A 6,847-nucleotide genomic window follows, 5' to 3' on the forward strand; every position below is an offset into this window, starting at 1 on the left:
ACAAACCATTAACTTAAAGAGTTTTACCCTAATTAAAATTGGCTTTTTTCCTTTCCTTTTCTTTTTAATCAGGGTAGAGCAAGAACATAGTCCCTCGCTATCACAAATTATGCAGTTTCCTGCATTTGGGGAAATCACAGGGGTTAGTTAGCACATCCAGACTGGATTGGGTGAGGTTTGCCCTGGGAAAACTACCTTTGTGATCATGGTATTTCCTCTTCCAAAATTGGCTTGGTTTACTGTGAATCTTTTTGTCACAAACCAATTTTCAAAGTTTATCCTGGTTAGCATTAACACGATCTTTCGATGAAAGGATTCTGGAATCACATGCCTGCTGACCTATGGACAGGTTTCTTGTTCCTTTGCACAGATCTCACAGGCCTCTTGAGTTCCGGGATACCCGAGCTGATCACTGAGTGGGCGTCTTGCCCATATCCTATAACAGAATACGAGCACTGCTGATACAGACAAACTCTGGTAAATTGAAGCACCAACGGTTCTCAGGCAGGCCTCCTCTTAGATGTCCAGCAGGCTTGCCCCGCTGAGAGGCCTACTGTGTGCTCACTCCCTTGCTAGTCCTTTTGGAGGATCCAGAATGCACAGTTAGGACATTACTGCAGGTGTTGGAAGGGGGACTATTTTAATACTTTATCAGGAGCCTCTTCCTAGAGCAGCTGGATGTGGCAGCGTTTGGCACAAATGTTCTAAAACCAACATATAAGGAAACTCATATTGTCCTGACAAATGCTACTCTGGCTCTGAGATCTGTGAAATTCATGTGAGAAAGGTAAAGACCTTGGAAAGAACATGCATCTCCACAGTACACACACATACATACAGAGACACACACACAGAGACACACAGACACATATACACACATACACACACAGACACACACACACACACAGGCACATACTCACAGACACACACACAGAGACATACACACACAGACACACACAGACACATATACACACAGACACACACAGACACAGGCACATACTCACAGACACACACACAGAGACATACACACACAGACACACACAGACACATATACACACAGACACACACAGACACAGGCACATACTCACAGACACACACACACACAGGCACATACTCACAGACACACACACAGAGACACACACACACAGACACATACACACACAGTCACACACACACACAGGCACATACTCACAGACACACACACATAGACACACACAGACATACACACACAAACACACACACAGACAGACACACACACAGACACACACACAGACACACAGACACACAGACACACACACAGACACATACACACACAGACACACACACACAGACAGACACACACACACAGACACACACACACAGACACACACACACAGACGCGCACACACAGACAGACAGACACACACACACAGACACACACACAGACACACACACACAGACACACACACACAGACACACACACAGACACACACACACAGACACACACACACAGACACACACACAGGCACATACTCACAGACACACACACACAGACACACACACATAGACAGACACACACAGACACATACACACACAGACACACACAGACACAGGCACATATACACAGACACACATAGACACACAGAGACACACAGACACACACACATAGACACACATAGACACACAGACACACACACACAGACACATACACAGACACACACAGACACACACACAGACACACACACACAGACACACACACACAGACAGACACACACACAGAGACACACACACACACAGGTTCTCCTTACAACTGGCTTTCCTTTCTGGATGTTTGGAGAGGCAGTCTGTGCTAATAACAGAGGCTGATGGAACCGGTAGTGATTCTCATTTGAAAACCACATCTCTCAGGTGGGCATGGTGGTGCACACCTGTGATCTTATTGCTTAGGAAGAAGAGGTAGGAAGATTGAAATTTTGAAGTCAGCCTGAGCTACATGGTGAGTGTAAAGCCAGTTTGAGCTACACAGCAAGTTCTAAGCCACCCTGCGCTGTACAGTGAGTCCAGGCTAGCCGAGATACATAATCGAATGGTGTCCTAACAAACACACAAAACCAAAAACCAAAACAAAAATCCCTCTGGAGGTTCTCTGCCGGTGGGGGAATGAAGATGCCTTTGTTGCAGCCATGTGTCCCTCTCCTTGGTTTCCTATGCCTGGGCTGCACTCATCTCCCACCAGGCTATCGTTCCTTCAGTGAGACTAATTACCTGTGACGGCTCTTCTTGGCTGTCAACCGAATAATACATCTGGAATTAACAAATTCATCTCTCGTATTTCTTCACTGCGGGTGGAGTTATTTTTTGGTTGTCAACTAAACCCATCTGCGAGGTAATTTTCTTGATTAAATCATTTAAAGTGGGAAGACCGACCTTTAATCCAGATCCTCTGAGCTGGGAAGATCCACCTTTAATCTGGACCCCACTTGCTGGCAGCCAATATAAAGAACAGGGAAGAGGGAAGCTTCTGCTCTCCGCCTGCTTGCCCTTGGTCTCACTGGCAAGTCCGTCCCTTCACTGGCATTAAAGCTGACTTCCTTGGGATTCTGGCAGATACTGAAGACCAGCTGAGACATCCAGCCTTGTGGACTCAACAACTACTGGATTCTTGGATTTTCCTTTGAGGGACAGCCATTGTTGGACTAGCTGGATCATGGCCTGTAAGCCAGTCTAGTAAATCTCATATATATAATATATGTATAGGTTATATAAATATATGCACTCATATAAATATGTATATACACACATGTAAATATGCATATATTATACATGTATGTAAACATGTATATATGTACACACATATATAGATAGATACATGTATATAATATTCATTCTATTAGTTCTGTTCTTCTAGCGAACCCTCACTAATACACCACCCATGAGGATGACCTGGTGAACCTTGCTCTGGTGCTTGGTGGTGATGTCTCTCAGCAGAATGACAAACGCCAGTTAGAAGGTTCTCCTCCTCGGTTCCCCACCCTAGCCCATGTGACCTCAGGGTTGGGCCCTTGATTTCTACAGGATGGCTCATTTTGTCCACTCTTGGCTCTGGTCTCAGCTGTACGTGTGTTGGAGTTTTCCTTGATAAAGAGGCCCCAGAGAGCTTGTGCAGCTACGGTTGTTGTTTGCAATGCAGACCTCTTCCTGCCAGCAGCATCCAGCACTCCCGGAGGCTGCACACTCTGAGGTCACTGTGTGGGTCACAGCCATCCTCTTCCTCAGGGTGCCCAGCATATAGGTATTGGTACCACTTCCTCTGGAAAGACTTACCCTTCTCATCACAATGATTAAAAGTGTTGCTTCTTCTCACATCCTTACCAACACTGGCAATTTATATATGTATGCTTACAAATTATTAGTTGATCATTGTTTTCTTCTGGATAGGAAAGCCAGCCTCTAGTCTCCAGATTTCCTTTTGTACAGTACTGGCAAGACTGAGACTTCATAATGGCTACATGTCATTTCTTTGGTTAATATACTTAGCCTTTTTTTTTTTGAGTTGTCTGATTACGTGTGTGTGTGTGTGTTTATGTGTGCTTATGCATAAGTATATGGAGGCCAGAGGTTGACAATAGGTATCAGTATTTATTGTTTTTCTATTTTCCTGAGAGGTTAAAATGTATTGATTTCTATGACATCCAACTGACTTCTCAGACCAAAAGAGGATTTGGTTTTTACCATCTCAATTGCTTCTTCACGTTGTTTTTTTTTTTTTTTTTTTTTGAGGCAGGGTCTGTCACTGAGTCTGAACATACTGATTCAGGCAGACTGGCTGACCAGCGAGCTTCAGGGTTCCATATCCCTCTCCCTCTTCCTCAGCACTGGAGTTACAAGCGTGTGTGGCCATGCAAGGCTTGTGCATGGCTGTTAGCAGTAGAACTCAGGTCCTAAGGCTTATTATCAGCGGAGTCATCTTCACAGCCATCATGGGGTCCACGAACCAGGAGTCTAGTGTGGATACGGCTCACGTTTTCTTGCACTTCGCCTTCTGAGTAACTTCTGACCATCTCTTGCCAGCAAGGAAGTGGAGGTGAATGAAGTGGCTAAGAAGTAAGTACCTTTTGTTTTCTCGGTTTAGCGAATGTTGACCCACCTGCCACTTTCCCAACCAGAAGATGATGCTGTGTCACTCAGCTTCCAGTCCTTGTGACAAGAGCTCTTAAGGGACAAAAAGGCTTGTGTTGGCTTCTTGCCTGGAGGTTTTAATCCATGCTTGGTGGGCATGGTTGCCTGTGTTGTGGAGGGAGCAGAAGGCAGAGGAAAGCTGCATGAGGGCTAGGAAGTGGGAGAGATGGAAGGTTCCAATGCATCTGTCAAGGGTGTGTGCTCGGTGACCTTTCTCCCTAACTAGTACCACCTGTGGCTGGCATGTCCGACTCCTCCCAGGAGCATGGTCAGCTGAGAATCAAGCCTTTAGCCCATGAGCTTTGAGGGGACTTTTCAGATCTGAGCCACCAAAAGTAGCTTTGATGGCTTCCTTTTGAAATGCTGTACTAAAGGTCTGTCTGCCTCCCAGGCTGTGTCCTTGCCTTGCACGTCTGGTTTTCAGTTTTGGGTAAGTAAACAAGCCCCTGAACAACTGTTCTACCCTTCGGACTCACAGCCCACCTGGAAGACACTTTATAGCTGATGCCAAGGTCCTGCTCCCTGTACTTTTCAGGGTGAGTGTTTCTTACTCTCTAACAATTGCTGAAGCTGAGCTTCATTAGATATGCTACAGAAGAGCTGGTGAGACTGCTCAGCTGGTAAAGGCACATGCGACCAAGCCTGCCTACAGGTTTTGATCTCTGGAGCCCCTGAAAACTCACGTTTGATGTGCAAACCCATCCAAACGACAAGCTCCTTAGGAACAACCTGAAGACGGGGTTGAGGGAGCTCTCCTGAAAAGTCTCTCCGTGTGTGTTGCTTTGATTCTTTTGTTGTTCTTGTTTATTTGGTTGGTGGGTTTTGTAAGACTTTGATGAGCTGGAGATCGATGCAAAAGCAAGAGGAATTTATTTTTCCAGCATGCGGGGGTCATTCATCCTGCACCCAAAGGAGAGGAGGCAACCCTGGGCAGCCAGTTCAGCGAGTTTTTATACAATTTTCAGGGGCAGAATAGAGCATCAGCAACTAGGCACAATGTGATTGGTGGAACAGTGCACCCTTTAAACTGATTAGTCTTCAGGGAATGAGGTTTTAGGGGCTTAATTAGCCTCTTCCTTTCAGCCTATGTACTCTGATCTGTCTCTTCCAGGAGGGGAAGGGCGCCTGGTGGAGTTTTCCAACAGTTCTGAGATGACCTTTTCAGTTTCACATCCAGAAATAAGACTATCCATCTTGCCTTTCCCATGAAAATTGTAGTTTCCAAAAGCTGTATTATAACTCATAAAAATGATCGTATAGGCCCTGGAGAGATGGCTCAGCATTTAAGAGGGCTTGCTGCTTCCACAGAGGATCTGGGTTAAGTCCCCTGCACCCACAGGGTCGCTCAAAACTGCCTATAACTCCAGTTCCAGGCAGATCTGATATTCTCTTCTGGAGATTCCATGGTCCCTGGAAACCACATGGTGCACATACATACATGCAGGAAAACACTATACATAAAATAAAAACAAAATAGTTTAAAAAATATCCTGTACAGGTACTTTACATTGTGTGTGTGTGTGTGTGTGTGTGTGTGTGTGTGTATGTGTGTGTGTGTGTGTGTGTGTGTGTGTGTATGTGTGTGTGTGTGTGTGTGTGTGTGATAGCACACATGTAGTGGTAACTTAACATATGAGAATATGACTTGCGGAGGTCCTTTCTCCTTTCAACATGGGTTCCAGCGATCATAGGCAGGTAGGCAGGGTTGGCAGTGTCAGGTCCAAAGGAGACTCCATTTTCACAAATTCTGGGAGCTCAACAAAAGCCAGCATTCTCAGGAATTTGTGAAGCCAGATCTCCCTACCGAAGGAACTATGTCTCTTATCGCTGGCAGAAGGGACAAATGGCTATCTGTGGTTTCTATTAGAATATCAAAGCGCACGCTAGCCTCCAGGGTCCCTCAGTACCTGTTACCTATTTCGGAGTCCATGCTGGCATCTTGGCTCTTCTCAGTTTTCCTTCCCTTCTCGCTGACCCTAAATTTCTTCCAGCCCAGGAGCTCCCCTCCCACCGGCTTCCCATTCTCCTCATCACCCTGCTATGTCCACCATGTGGCTCTCCTGTCTTCCTCTCTTGGCCCTCACCTTGTCTTCGTCTCACACTGCCCCTTGCACCTCACTGCCTCTGCTGTGCTCCTGCTTAGTCTCCTGGCCAGGCCCAGTCTGCTGCCATAGTCAGTGTACTGTTTTCTTGTAGAAATATTTAATCCTAGTACAGGGTTTCTAACCTACCTTTGACCATTCAGTTCCTAGATAAAACACACACACACACACACACACACACAATCTTTATATTTATTATAAGCTTTAATCAGCAAAAGAGCTGGGCAGATATCTATCCTTCATGTGATTCTGTCCATTTCCCAGCCAATAATCCCATTATGTAATTTGCCATGCTTCATCTAGTCTGCTGTTAACTCCAATTAGCCAACCCATCTGGCCATTATTTTAAGATTCTTAGTCCATAGTGGCTTCTCCTTTATTCACGTTCTTCTCCTCACCTAATGGTTCTCCTCTGATCCCAAGCCTGGAGACTCTAAACCCTGCTTGTGTCTCCTTTTCCCAGCTATTGGCTGTCGGCATCTTTATTTACCAGTCAGGGATAACTTGGTGGGCAAGGCCACATAGCATCACCTGGGTCTAAGTGAGGTCTCTGGGACAACCAGTGTTCAGTATTTCAAAATACCAAA

This window comes from Mus caroli, unplaced genomic scaffold (assembly GCF_978045245.1).
Source record: "Mus caroli unplaced genomic scaffold, Mus_caroli_1 scaffold_19, whole genome shotgun sequence".
Lineage (NCBI taxonomy): Eukaryota > Metazoa > Chordata > Mammalia > Rodentia > Muridae > Mus > Mus caroli.